This window comes from Physeter macrocephalus, chromosome 5 (genome assembly GCF_002837175.3).
Source record: "Physeter macrocephalus isolate SW-GA chromosome 5, ASM283717v5, whole genome shotgun sequence".
In the NCBI taxonomy this organism is placed as follows: domain Eukaryota; kingdom Metazoa; phylum Chordata; class Mammalia; order Artiodactyla; family Physeteridae; genus Physeter; species Physeter macrocephalus.
This window is the reverse complement of record NC_041218.1, coordinates 92253187-92268074: the sequence shown is the minus strand read 5'-3', so window position 1 is coordinate 92268074 and position 14888 is coordinate 92253187. Positions and strand designations below refer to the sequence as shown.

The 14888-nt window shown below is 38.7% G+C and overlaps 1 long non-coding RNA gene across 1 annotated transcript in view; it reads left to right on the top strand.

The window, feature by feature from the left end:
* The window catches only part of LOC129392143 (uncharacterized), a 140438-nt gene that overhangs the window by 36275 nt on the left and 89275 nt on the right, over positions 1 to 14888 (top strand). The window contains exon 2 of the long non-coding RNA XR_008617454.1: positions 14568 to 14649. This is a non-coding gene — a long non-coding RNA (uncharacterized lncRNA). The remainder of the gene's footprint in view (positions 1 to 14567; positions 14650 to 14888) is intronic.

Sequence of the window (14888 nt, the reverse complement as noted above, 5' to 3'; positions counted from 1 at the left end):
GCCATATTTATACCTCAGTCCCATTTAGTAGCTTTATCGTATTTACTTGAATCCGATTTTGACCCTCATGCATACAAGCATCTTGACATCCATCTTCAATCATTTTTGGAATATGGGGCTGTCGGGTTATCTAGAGCCTGTTGACTTGGGTCTGATAGCCTAGCTGGGCCATACAAAATAAAGGAAAGTGACCAAAGTGAGAGAAGATGCAGATGCAGGGTGAGGTGGTCACATAGCCCTTGATCATCAGAAAGAGATGGAAGACTATCAAACCACTCAGCGCAATCTCAGGACTCACTTCCAAATCCTAGTTCCCCTCCACTTTTGGCCTGGTCATACTAGTTTCTGTGAGAGGTGTCCTTCTGAGAAACCCCCCTTTTCACTTAAGCTCATTTGAATGGATGTCTGCTTATCATAACCAAACTTAAGGAAAGAATGATAGGAAGTTCATGGTGGCCAAAGGAAAAATTGTTGGTTGGTGAATTTTGAGTTAAGGTGTTGTATAGTCAAAGGATTGAGTTCCTCTTGTCTTCAGTTAACCAGTACAGCCCTACCATTGACAGTTGAGAGAAGCATCCACATCATGTAATAGCAAATTGTGATCTGTTTTTGATGCAAAGATAATTAAAAGAGCAAAGCATTAAATAAGAATTTAAACGTATTCTTTGGACTGAAATTAGGAAGAACCTATATATGAGAGGTGAAATCAATCATCAGTAGAAGTAAGCTCTCTAAAGAAATTGGTGACTAAAAGGATGTAGGAATTAAGGGAACTGAGGCCAGATTACATGAGCCAGAACATCTCAGTAGAAGGTTGGTGTCCATGGACTATGGAGAAGAGGATCACAGAATAGAATGTGTTGGTGTACCCTCAACACTGAGCGGGGGGTGGGGGGGGTGGGGGAAGCCCTGACTTTCCAGGCCACCCATGAGATTGTTGGATTGTGCCCACAGTGGAAAGGGAGATGGCAATCTGACAAAACTTGAGGGCACCCATCAGTAATACCATAAAGGTACCCCTCTTGTTTAGACTGGATGCTTATCCAACAATCTTCTGATTACAAATCTTCTCTGCAAATAGATTTCTTTGTAGAGAGAATACTCTGAGCTCTCACAAGCATCCTGCCCACTGGGCACTTGTATTTTTTCTGAATAGGAATAAGTGACATTTCACTTGATGTCAGTCTTTGGTGATTCAGTCCACTCATATGTAGGTAAAACAGCAACGTAGAGTTTCTGGCCACCTCTCTTCCCTAGATAATAGCTCTAGTGCACCCTCGTTTTATCTATCACCCAGCAGATGAGGGATTAGGGCTGTAAGTACCAGCAGGAAGACTAGGTTAACTGTATAGGGTTATCTTGATATGGAGGAGGAGGTGGTGGTGGTGTGTGTGGGTGTGTATGTATGTTTAGGGTCACATGCTCTGACGATGGGTTAACTAACCGTGGAAAGAATATTGGGGGGAATGGACAAAATTCTACCTGAGTTCTGGCTGTCAATCTCAGTATTGCTTTCACACAAACATAGTGACACAGCAAGTGACAACTACAACTTTTGATCTAAAATTGTTGAGTACGTAGACAATGCAAAACTATGACATGGGTCACCAAAGAAAACTCTTCATTTAATTATTGGCTTTAGCTAAAATGGGATGGGTCAAGAAGGTCAACAAAATAAAATGTATCTTTCCCCCAGACCAACACCCTCCCTACTGGCTAAGAATCAGATTTATACATTGGTTTATAAGAGTTCCCCTAAATAGGTAAAACCCAAATCTCCTGAGCCATACCCACTGCTGGAAAATCAAAAGCCTGGATTACAGCTTAATTAGGTTTAGTTAATTAAGCTTAATTGGTTCATACATGTACCCAAAGCAGTGATCACGTACTACACGCCTTGCCGGTTGTGACATGCTTGGCACACACATGTAACTCCTCTCAGGCCCAGAGCTCTTGATCCCATTCAACATCCAAAGTCCACCTGCTCTTGGGTACCACTGACGCTGGCCCTCTGTGCCTGCGCCTCCCCAGTCCACTCTGAGTTATGGTTATGCCAACTCAGTGGGAGGTCCTGCTCTTTCAATACCAGCTTTCTCCTTTTCATCCCGGAGCCTTGCTTTTGGGAACTGCATTGGGTATGTCACTGAGCTAGACTGTCCTCTTTTTAGAAATTTCTTGGAGCCTGAAGAAAGCTGGGTACTTTCTAACTGTTGGCTCTCTGCTCACTTATCTCAGATGGGTATCCTGCTTCTCCTTAGGGATTGCAGGGCAGCACCTACCACTCTTCGTGTCCAAATATGGTGAATCCCATTATGAGCCCCGAAGTCCTCAAAGGACTTGGAGGAAGGTGGGTTTAAGAGCTCTGGTGAAAATGGTCTGGCAGGTGTTCAGATTAGATCCAACCTGTAATCTTAATAAACAGTGAAAAGAGGGGACTAGTTGGACGCAGTGTCTGGAAAGCCTTTGGATTGGGGTTGTCTCCATAGGCTGAGTGTGTGTGGGTCTCAGGAGATGCTGCACTTACTGTTCTGACATTTAGGAGAGAGAGTGATGTAATTTACTTGGAATAGGTCCCCTGCTCACTAGCGTACAAGCACTCTCCAGTTCTGGTCTGAAGCCAGGGTTCTGATAATAATCTGAAAAGATTAAAGAGAAAGTGCCTTAATGCTTCTCATCTAGTTGATTTTCAAGTTGGATTGCTTATTCCCAACTTTCTGAGATCTGTCTAGAGAAGTTGTATGATTGCTGACCTCACATCTTTTTTTCCCATTAATTCAATCAACGTATGGTTAACGCTTTAAAAGAGAATGTTTAAAATGGACACAGCAAGTACAACTATAGGGAATAAAGCTGGCTTACCCTTAATTGCAGAAAAATGAAATTCATTGTAAAAATGAAGCAGAACCAACATAAGACGTATGTTTTCCTTTTCTTTTCCCCCAAATGCTGGCCCCACCCTAGAGGGAAAGTAATGGAGATGCTGCTCCGATGGGGAGCCACACTCGGGTTCTCTGCACTGACTTAGACCAGGTATGACCTGGGAAGCTGCAGTAGGGTGGAGAACCGTCTCAAGATACCCGGTAAATAGGGTAGAACCCAGCAGGCTGAAGGGACTAGTTAGAGTCTCCCCAGCACGCACACTACCTGCTCTTGGCTGAGGAGCTGCCTGGTAGAGGAAGTAGGCAGGTTTCCTTTTCTCACAAGCTCCTTCATAGCTTCACTTGGAGTGACCCAGGCCATGGACATGTGATGACCCTGGAAGCGGGATGCAATTGAGGTGTGAAGCCTTGAGCTTCTGACCTTCTAACTCATCCCCTTCCCTCCCTCCCCCCAAATCCTTCATATAACCTTGCACAGAAACATTGGCATGGATTTCTGATTCAATCTGATCATTAAGTTCTGTGTTTGGTGCTGTCTTACTTTTTCAACTTGGATAGTTTGTTGCCCTCTCTTCTTTCCCTACATACATGTCCTCTCCAAAAGGGAAAAGAGTTTAACCTAAACATTTTATGATTATGTGAATAATACATTCTTACACTAGGAAATTTGGAAAGGAGGTCAAGGATAAAGAAGGGAAAAAAATAATTTCAATAATTCCAGCACCCAGAAACCAGTACTGTTAATATTCCTACATTTTAAGTCTCGTCTCTCAGATTTTTTTCACATAAAGATCACATTACATGTACAATTTCATTTCCTAATTTTTCTTAACATTACATAGTAAGCATTTTCCAGTGGTCACCAAACACTTCCTAAAAACATAAGTTAAAATACATAATACTGGGCATTTGAATTGTGCTAAATTTTTGCTGATAAATCTAGCTGTGTTTTGTCTTACTGTTTTTTTTTCTTAAAAAAGGAAGATACTTGTATTGAAATAGAATTTTTATAATTAAATAGCTTTGATTACAGAAAATTTGGCAATACAGAGAAAACTATTCAATCTTTAAATCCATTAAGGTTTGTTGGGCTCCCTTCCTATGACAGACACTGTTAGAAGCTGAAGATACTCAATGGTGAGCAAGACATAGCTCCTACACTCCAGGGGCTTACACTCTGGTGCTATAGTAATGTCGCATAAACTGTTAAAAAGAAAGTAAAAAGAAACTCTTAGTCCTACCACCCAGAGATAACCACAACTTAAAATTAGGTGTCTGACCTTTCAAATATATATTATGTATACAAATATTGATAGTTTTAAACAAAAATGGGAACACCTTGTGTATGGCCCTCTTTTCTGCTTTTCACCCAGCAGTATCATTTTCTGTCCTTAAATGTTTGTCAAAACTTTTACTGTCAATGGTGGCATAGTTTTTGATTTTATGTATAAAGCATAATTTAATCTTTCTATTGTTAAATGTTTAGATTGTTTCCAGTGTTTTAAGTTACAATGTTTTTTTTTGTGTGTGTGGTACGCGGGCCTCTCACTGTTGTGGCCTCTCCAGTTGCGGAGCACAGGCTCCAGACGAGCAGGCTCAGCGGCCATGGCTCACGGGCCTAGCCACTCCGCGGCATGTGGGATCTTCCCAGATCGGGGTACGAACCCGTGTACCCTGCATCGACAGGCGGATTCTCAACCACTGCGCCACCAGGGAAGCCCAGTTACAATGTTTTAATGAATGTACTCAAAACCTTTTTTTCCCCACATCCCTTATAAAATAATCTCTTAAAGTTGAATATTCAGTTCATAGAGAATGAACACGTTTAAAACCCTTTATTAAAGTTATACTTCAGGAAGGCTGAATATTTTTTCACTCCCACCAGAAGTACATGAGGATATACCTCACTGTGTTTTTACCAACACAGAGTATTATGATAAAAGTCAGTCTTTGCCAAGACCTTGTTTAATTCCCGTTTCAATTTGCATAGACTCAAGTACTGGTAAGGGGCAGATATTTTATTTATAACATGATTGCCTATTAGTAAATGATTTTGATTTTGTTTCTGTTTTTTTCAATCTTTTTCACTATTAGGGTTTTTTTCTCAAACTGATTGGAAATTTTTTAAAATGTATTAAAAATATTAGACTTTTGAGAAAACTCCATGCTGTTTTCCACAGTGTCTGCACCAATTTACATTCCCACCAACAGCATATGAAGTTTGCCTTTTCTCTACATCCTCACCAACATTTGTTGTTTGTGTTCTTTGTGATGGTAGCCTTTCTGACAGGTGTGAGATGATACCTCATTGTGATTTTGGTTTCTGTTTCCCTGATGATTAGCAATGTTGAGCATCTTTTCATGTGCCTGCTGGCCATCTGCATTTCCTCTTTGGAATAATGTCTATTCAAGGCCTTCTGCCCAGTTTGTAATTGGGTTGTTTGTTTTCTGATGTTGAGGTGTATGAGCTGTTTATATATTTTGGATATTAACCTCTTATCGGTCATGTCACTTGCAAATATTTTCTTGCATTTAGTAGGTTGTCTTCATGTTTTGTCTCTGGTTCGTTTTGCTGTGTAAAAGCTTTTAAGTTTAACTAGGTCCCGTTTGTTTATTTTTGCTTTTGTTTCCTTTGCTTTAGGAGACAGATCCAAAAAAATATTGCTTCGATTTAATTTTTTATTATTATTAACTAAAATCCATATAGTTTATTCAGATTTCCCTAGTTTTTAAAAATATATAATTGACATATAATGTTAGTGTCAGGTGTACAACATAATGATTCAATATTTGATATATTGCAAAACAATCACCACAGTAAGTTTAGTTAACATCCATCACCACACATAGGTACACAATTTTTTTTCTTGTGGCGAGAACATTTAAGATCTACTTTTTAGCAACTGTCAGATATACAGTACAGTATATTTTTTTCATTTTTGTTGGAGTATTGTTGCTTTACAATGTTGTGTTAGTTTTTACTGTACAGCAAAGTGAATCAGCCATACATATACATATATCCCCTCTGTTTTGGATTTATTGCTGTGATTTAGGTCAGAGTGTTCTGCCTATGTTTTCCTTTAAGAGTTTTATGGTTTCCAGTCTTACGTTTAGGTCTTTAATCCATTTTGAGCTTATTTTTCTATATGGTACTACAGATGTTTTACTCTCGTTCTTTTACATGTAGTTGTCAAGTTTTCCCAGCACCACTTATTGAAGAGACTGTCTTTTCTCCACTGTATATTCTTGCCTCCTTTGTCATAGGTGAATTGACCATAAGTGTGTGGGTTTATTTCTGGGTGCTCTGTCCTGTTCCATTGATCTCTGTATCTCTTTTGGTGCCAGTACCATACTGTTTTGATTACTATAGCTTTGCAGTAGTATGAAGCCAGGGAATGTGATTCCTCTAGCTCTGTTCTTCTTAAGATTGTTTTCCCATTCAGGACCTTTTGTGTTTCCATACAAATTTTTAAATTATTTGTTTTAGGTCTGTGAATGCCGTTGGTATTTTGATAAGGATTGCATTGAATCTGTAGATTGCCTTGGGTAGTATGGTCATTTTAACAATATTAATTCTTCCAATCCAAGAACATGGTATATCTTTCCATCTGTTTGTGTCATCTTCAGTTTCTTTCATCAGTGTCTTATTGTTTTCAAAGTATAGGTCTTTTGTCCATAGGTGGGTTTATTCCTAGGTATTTTATTCTTTTTGTTGTGATGGTAAATGAGATTGTTTCCTTAATTTCTCTATCTGGTAGTTTGTTGCAAGTGTATAGAAATGCAACAGATTTCTGCATATTAATTTTATAACCTGCAGCTTTACTGAATTCATTGAGTTCTAGCAGAAGCAACCTAAGTGTCCATCAACAGATGAATGGATAAAGAAGATGTGGTACTTACATACAAAGGAATACAACTCAGCCATAAAAAAATAAAATTTTGCTATTTGCAACAACATAGGTGAACTTGGAGGGTATGCTCAGTGAAATAAATCACACAGAGAAAAACATAGTGTATGGAGTCACTTATATGTGAAATCTAAAAAAAAATAATTTAGTGAATATAACACAAAAAAGCAGACTCACAGATACAGAGAACAAACTCGTGATTACCAATGGGAAGAGGGGAGGGGGGAGGGGAAATATAGGGGCAGGGAATTAAGAGGTACAATCTATTATGTATAAAATAAGCTACAAGGATATATTGTACAACACAGGGAATACAGCCAATATTTTATAATAACTCTAAATGGAGTATAGCCTTTCAAATTGTGAATCACTATATTTTACACCTGTAACATATAATGTTGTACATCAGCTATACTTTAATTCAACAAAAAGAATATTAGATTTTTGTAAAAAATTACAAATTGTTTTTCTGGTTTGTCACTTTCTCCTTAATTGTTAGTCATATGTTTTATATTCAGAAGTTTAAAGACTGCCTGCATTCCTTGGCTTATGCCCTCCTTCTTCCAGCTTCAAAGCCAGGAACTGGCATCTCTCTGACCCTTCTTCCATAGTTAAATCTGCCTCTGACTTTCCCCTTCTGCTTCCCTCTTCCACTTTTAATGACTTGTGATTACAGTAGGCTCACCTGGATTCCAGGATAATCTCCCCATCTGAACATCAGATGATTAGGCAACTTAATGCCATCTGCAACCTTAATATTCACAGGTCTGGGAATTAGGATGTGCATATATCTGGTAGACCATTATTTTGCCCTCTTCAATACTCATTGTACTTTCTCTACCAAATACCTACTTCTCTATACAACACTATCTGTCCATCAATCAATCTTATTTTTTTGTTGCATTTCAAAGTAAATTGCAGACATTTGTACACTACGCCCTAAATATTTCAGCATAAACATCATAAAGTGGAGTTTAATGTTCATTGACGGTGTTTTTAAAATTTTTGAGGTAAAATATACATACAAGAAAATGCACAAATTTAAAATGTACATTTGCTGAATTTTAACAAATGCATACAGCTGTATAACACAAAAGTCTATCAAGAAATAGAATATTTGCATATGTTGAACCATCCCTGTGACTCTGGGATGAATCCAGCTTGATCATGGTGTATGATCTTTTTTCTGTGTTGTTGGATTCAGTTTGCTAATATTTTGTTGAATTTTTGCATCTATGTTCATAGCAGCACTATTTACAATAGCAAAGACATGGAAACAACCTAAATGTCCATCAACAGATGAATGGATAAAGAAGATGTGTGTGTGTCTGTGTGTGTATAACATATATATCTATCTATCGATAGATCGATAGAGTGGAATACTAGTCAGCCATAAAAAAGAATGAAATAATACCATTTGCAGCAACATGGAGGGACCTAGAGATTAGCATACTGAGTGAAGAAAGTCAGAGAAAGACAGTATCATTTGATATCCACTTACACGTGGAATCTAAACAAATGATACAAATGAACTTATTTACAAAACAGAAACAGACTCACAGACATAAAAACAAACTTATGATTACCAAAGGAGGGGAGGGATAAATTAGGAGTTTGGGATTACCAGATACAAACTACTATATATAAAATAGATAAACAGCAAGGTCCTACGCTATAGCACAGGGAACTATATTCAGTATCTTGTAATAAACTATAATGGAAAAGAATATGAAAAAGAATATATATGTATAACTGAATCACTTTGCTTAACACCTGAAACTAATAGAACATAGTAAATCTGTGTGTGTCTGTGTGTGTATAACATATATATCTATCTATCGATAGATCGATAGAGTGGAATACTAGTCAGCCATAAAAAAGAATGAAATAATACCATTTGCAGCAACATGGAGGGACCTAGAGATTAGCATACTGAGTGAAGAAAGTCAGAGAAAGACAGTATCATTTGATATCCACTTACACGTGGAATCTAAACAAATGATACAAATGAACTTATTTACAAAACAGAAACAGACTCACAGACATAAAAACAAACTTATGATTACCAAAGGAGGGGAGGGATAAATTAGGAGTTTGGGATTACCAGATACAAACTACTATATATAAAATAGATAAACAGCAAGGTCCTACGCTATAGCACAGGGAACTATATTCAGTATCTTGTAATAAACTATAATGGAAAAGAATATGAAAAAGAATATATATGTATAACTGAATCACTTTGCTTAACACCTGAAACTAATAGAACATAGTAAATCAACTATACTTCAATAAAAAAATTTTATGAATCTTATGGAAAAAAAAGAAATGGAATATTAACATCACCTATCATGCCCTTTCCCAAACATTTTTTTTTGTACCATAGATTAGTTTTACCTGTTCTAAATCTTCATGTAAATGGAATTACTCACCATGTACTTTTTAATATAAGGCTTCTTTCAGATTTTGTTTTGTTTTTGACTGTTTTTAGTATTAGTAGTTAATTGCCTTTTATTGTGGCTATTCCATTGTACTGACTATCACTATTACCCAATTGATGAACACGAGATTTCAGTTCTTGGCTCTTAAAATTAAATCTATTAATTCTTACAAAAGTCTTTTTGTGGGCACATGTTTATTCTCTTGGGAAAACACCCAGAAGTAGAACTAATGAGCCATTGGGTAAGTGTGTGTTTAGTTGTAGGAGAAACTTCTAGAACTTAAAAGAAATGATTGTATTATTTTACACTCCCATCAACTATATATGAGTTACAGTTGCTCTAAATCCTTGCCAACATTTGGTGGTGTTAGTGTTTTTAATTTTAGCCGTTTTGGTTACCGCTAACTTTGGGTTTAATTTGTTCTTTTTCCCCCCTGGTTCCTTGGTTGTTTATCTGGTATTTTTCTTGGAAAGATACTGCTTTCGTTGCATTCCAGATGCTTCTAGAACTGCTTTTGCTGCATTCCAAATGCTTTTGTATGTTGTATTTCCATTTTCATTTGTTTCAATTAATGTTTTTTATTTCTCTTTTGATTTTTTTTCTTTCACCCATTGGTTGTTCAGGAGCATGTTGTTTAATCACCACATATTTGTGAAATTTCCAGTTTTCATGTAATTTATTTCTAGTTTCATAGCACTGTGGTCAGAAGAGATGCTTGATATAATTTCAGTCTCCTTAAATTTATTGAGACTTGTTTTGTGTCCTAACATATGATCTATCCTGGAGAATGTTCCATGTATGTTTGAGAAGAATAAGTATTCTAAATGCCTTTGGATGGAATGTTCTATAAATGTCTCAAGTCTATCTGGTCTAACTTGTTTAAGTCCAGTGTTTCCTTATTGGTTTGCTGTCTGGATGATCTATCCATTGTTGAAAACGGAGTATTGTAGTCCCTTGCTATTACTATTATTGTTTGCTCTCTGTTTCTCCCTTTAGGTCTGTTAATATTTGCTTTATAGATTTAGGTGCTCTTATGTTGGGAGCATAAATATTTACAAATGTTATATCTTTCTGTTGGATTGATCCCTTTATCATTATTTCATTACCTTTCTTATCTCTTAATGCAGTCTTAAAATCTATTTTGTCTAATATAAGAATAGCTACCTCTGCTCTCTTTTGGTTTCTATTTGCATGAAATATCTTTTCCATCTCTTCACTTTCAGCCTATGTGTATCCTTAAAGCTGAAGTGAGTTCTCTTGTTGCCAGCATATAGTTGGGTTTGGGGGTTCTTTTTTCCATTCAGCCACTTGATGTTTTTCAGTTAGAGCATTTATTCCATTTACATGTTTTTTAACATCTTTATTGGAGTGTAATTGCTTTACAATGGTGTGTTAGTTTCTGCTTTATAACAAAGTGAATCAGCTATACATATACATATATCCCCATATCTCCTCCCTCTTGCTTCTCCCTCCCACCCTCCCTACCCTACCCCTCTAGGTGGTCACAAAGGACCGTTCTGATCTCCCTGTGCTATGTGGCTGCTTCCCACTAGCTATCTATTTTACATTTGGTAGTGTATATATGTCCATGCCACTCTCTCACTTCGTCCCAGCTTACCCTTCCCCCTCCCCATGTCCTCAACTCCATTCTCTACGTCTGTGTCTTTATTCCTGTCCTGCGCCTGGGTTCTTCAGAACCATTTTTTTTTTTTTAGATTCCATATATATGTGTTAGCATATGGTATTTGTTTTTCTCTTTCTGACTTACTTCACTCTGTATGATAGACTCTAGGTCCATCCACCTCACTACAAATAACTCAATTTCGTTTCTTTTTATGGCTGAGTAATATTCCATTGTATATATGTGCCACATCTTCTTTATCCATGCATCTGTCGATGGACACTTAGGTTGCTTCCATGTCCTGGCTATTGTAAATAGTGCTTCAGTGAACATTGTGGTACATGACTCTTTTTGAATTATGGTTTTCTCAGGGTATATATTCCATTTACATTTAAAGTAATTACTGATAGGTATGCATTTATTGCTGCCATTTTTTAAAATGTTTTCTGGCTGTTTTGTAGTTCCTTTGTTCTTCTCTTGCTCTCTTCCCTTGTGATTTGATGACGTTCTGTAGTGGTATGCTTAGATTCTCTTTCTCTTTCTCTTTTTGTGTCTATTACAGTTTTGGTTTTTTGTTTGTTTTTTTGCTTTGTGGTTACCATGAGGCTTATATGAAACATATTTATGAGTCTTTTTTAAGCTGATGACAATGTAAGTTCAAATGCATACAAAAGCTCTACATTTTTACTCCCTTCCCTATGTTTTATCTTTTTGATGTCACAATTTACATATTTTATCTTGTGTATTCTTAGCAAATTATGTAGTTATAGTAACTAATACTTTTTTCTTTTAACCTTCACAATAGCTTTATAAGTGATTTACCCACCACCATTACAGCATTAGAGTATTCTGAATTATATATTTACCTTTATTGGTGAGATTTATGCTTTCATATGTTTTCCTGTTACTGCTTGTCACCCTTCTGTCTCAGCTTGAGGAATTCCCATTAACATTTCTTGTAAGGTCAGTCTTGTGGTAATGAACTTCTTCAGCTTTTCCTTGTCTGGAAACTCTTTATATCTATTTTTTTTTTTTTTTTTTTTTTTTTTTTTGTGGTACGCGGACCTCTCACTGTTGTGGCCTCGCCCGTTGCAGAGTACAGGCTCCAGATGAGCAGGCTCAGCGGCCATGGCTCACAGGCCCGGCCGCTCTGCGGCATGTAGGATCCTCCCAGACTGGGGCATGAACCCGTGTCCCATGCATCGGCAGGCGGACCCCCAACCACTGCGCCACTAGTGAAGCCCTCCTTTATTTCTTAAGAATAACTTTTTTGGGTAGAGTATTCTTGGTTGGTAGGTTTTTATTTTCAGCACTTTGAGTATATCATGCCACTCCTTTATTGTCTGCAAAGTTTCCGCTGAAAAATCTGCTGATAGTCTTATGGAGGGTCCCTTGTATATAATAAATTGTTTTTCTCTTGATGTTTTTAAGATCCTTTCCTTGTCTTTAACTTTTCACATTTTAATTATAATGTGTCTTGGTGTGGGTCTCTTTGGGTTCATCTTATTTGAAACTGGGAGTTGTGAGTTTCCTTCCTGTATTGTATGTCGCTCTTCTGGGGGTTGGGTTTATGAGGAGATTGTGTCTCAGCCTCTCCTGGGCTTCCTGGATCTGGATTTCTGTTCCTTCCCTCAGGTTAGAGAAGCTTTCAGCTGTTACTTCTTTGAACAGGCTTTCTTCCCCTTTCTCTCTCTTCTCCTTCTGAGAGTCCTATAATGTAAATATTGATCTGCCTTATGATAAGTCTTTTAAGCTTTTTGCAGTCTTTTTCAATTTTTAAAACATTCATTCTCCTCTGCTTAAAGTCCACTGCCCTGTCTTCCAGTTCACTGATATTTTCGTTTGCTTCATCTATTCTGCTGCTGAACCCCATTTTTTGAATTTTTTAGTTCAATTATTGTATTCTTAAGCTCTGTGATTTCTGTTTTGTACTTACAGTTTCCTATCTCTTTTTTGTTGAAATTGTTACTTTGTTCACACACTGTCCTGTTGATCATGGCAAGCATTTTTGTGACCATTATCTTGAACTCTTTATCAGGTAAATCACTTACCTCCATTTCATTAAGGTCTATTTCTGGAATTTTATCCTGTTGTTTTGTTTGGAACATATTCTTCTGTTTCTTCATTTTACTTGACTTTTTGTGTTGTTCTCTCTGCCTTAGATAAAACAACCACCTCGCCTAGTCTTGGAGTCATCTCTCATAGGGAATGAACCTCATCATTCAGCCTGGCTTTAGCTCTCCAACCTTTGTGATTATCCAAGCAGCCTTCTTTTTTCTTAGTGGCTCCCAGGAGTTGAGGATGTACCAAGATCCATCAGTGTCCTCATGGGGAAGATTTCAGTCAATACTTAAATGTTGGCTGTTTGGAAGCCAGATCCTCAGGCAGCATCTTTTTAAGTATGCCGATAGACCTCTTTTAGGATAAGAATGGGAGATGGGCATATCTCTGCTCCCTGTGTGCTGAGCCTTGTGGTTATAGCCAGTTAAGAACTGTTTCTTGTAATAGTGAACATAAGGTCTGCTGGCCACCAGAACCAGGCAATCAAGGGGTTTGTCCCCTGGGTGGCATCTGCAGAAGCCATGGCACCAGACATTTGCACAGGTTTTTTAGGGAGATGCTGGTGACCTGGTGGGGATAACATGAAGCTGGTGCCTGCCAGCCTCAGGAGAGATTTGCAGTCAACCCCTGATTGTGTTAAATTAGGAGCCTGACCCTCAAGCTGCAGCTCTAAAGATAAGCATATAGGCCTCTTTCAGAGAAAGACTGGGAGATGTGTTTTCAGTTTGTCAGCTACCTCTGTGCTGAGTCCTTGGGGGTGGGGGTGGGGGTGGGGGAATAACTACTGTGAGTCCTCAGGAGCCCATTTCTCTGGTATATAGCCTTGTGGGTCTTTGGATGCAAGTCCCTTTGACTTTCAGAGCTAGGTGTTCTGGGGCCCATCATTTGGGTGGAAATCTTAAAAGCTGAGGTGCCAGATGTTGGAAGGGTCCAAACCCTTCACTCCTCAAGGAGAAGCTGGGAGTTGTGAGTTCCCTTCCTATTGTATGTCACTGTTCTGGGGGTTGGGTTTATGACGAGATTGTGTCTCAGCCTCTCCTACCCATTTAAGTGTGGGTTTTTTTTTCTCATTTGTCTGATGTATAGGAGTTGCTCGGCTAGTTTCTGGATTTCTTTCAGAAGGAATTGTTCAGTATGTAGCTATAGACTTAGTGTGTCCATGGCGGGATGTGAGTTTGGGAGCCTCTCATGTTGCCATCTTGAACTGGAACTTCAGAACATCTGTATTTAAAAAAATCTCCCCAGATAGTTCTCATTCGCTGCCAGGGTTAAGATTCATTATTCTAGGGCTTCCCTGGTGGCGCAGTGGTTGGGAGTCCGCCTGCCAATGCAGGGGATGCAGGTTCGCGCCCTGGACTGGGAAGATCCCACATGCCGCGGAGCAACTGGGCCCATGAGCCACAACTACTGATCCTGCGCGTCTGGAGCCTGTGCTCCGCAATAAGAGAGGCCGTGATAGTGAGGGGCCTGTGCACCGCGATGAAGAGTGGCCCCCGCTTGCCACAACTAGAGAAAGTCCTTGCACAGAAATGAAGACCCAACACAGCCATAAATAATTAATTAATTTAAAAAAAAGATTCATTTTTGTAAATTCTGATTTAAAGAGCTGGTGTAGAAGGTTTTCTGTAGTGTCCATAACCTGTGTCTTGTTCCACAGGAGTCTTTTCAATGGACTGGAGAAAGGAAGGCTCATCCTGCCATTTACAAGGTCACTTTCACATGGGTGAAATATTTTACAGGTAGGTGTGCAGGTTTGGAAGTGGGATAAATGGGCCTGGGGACGGGGGGTCATGAGACAAATAGCTGAGAGGCTTCTCTCAGCTTAGAGCACATAAAGAACGCACCTGAGGGCTTCCCTGGTGGCGCAGTGGTTGCGCGTCCGCCTGCCGATGCAGGGGAATCGGGTTCGCGCCCCGGTCTGGGAGGATCCCACATGCCGCGGAGCGGCTGGGCCCGTGAGCCATGGCCGCTGAGCCTG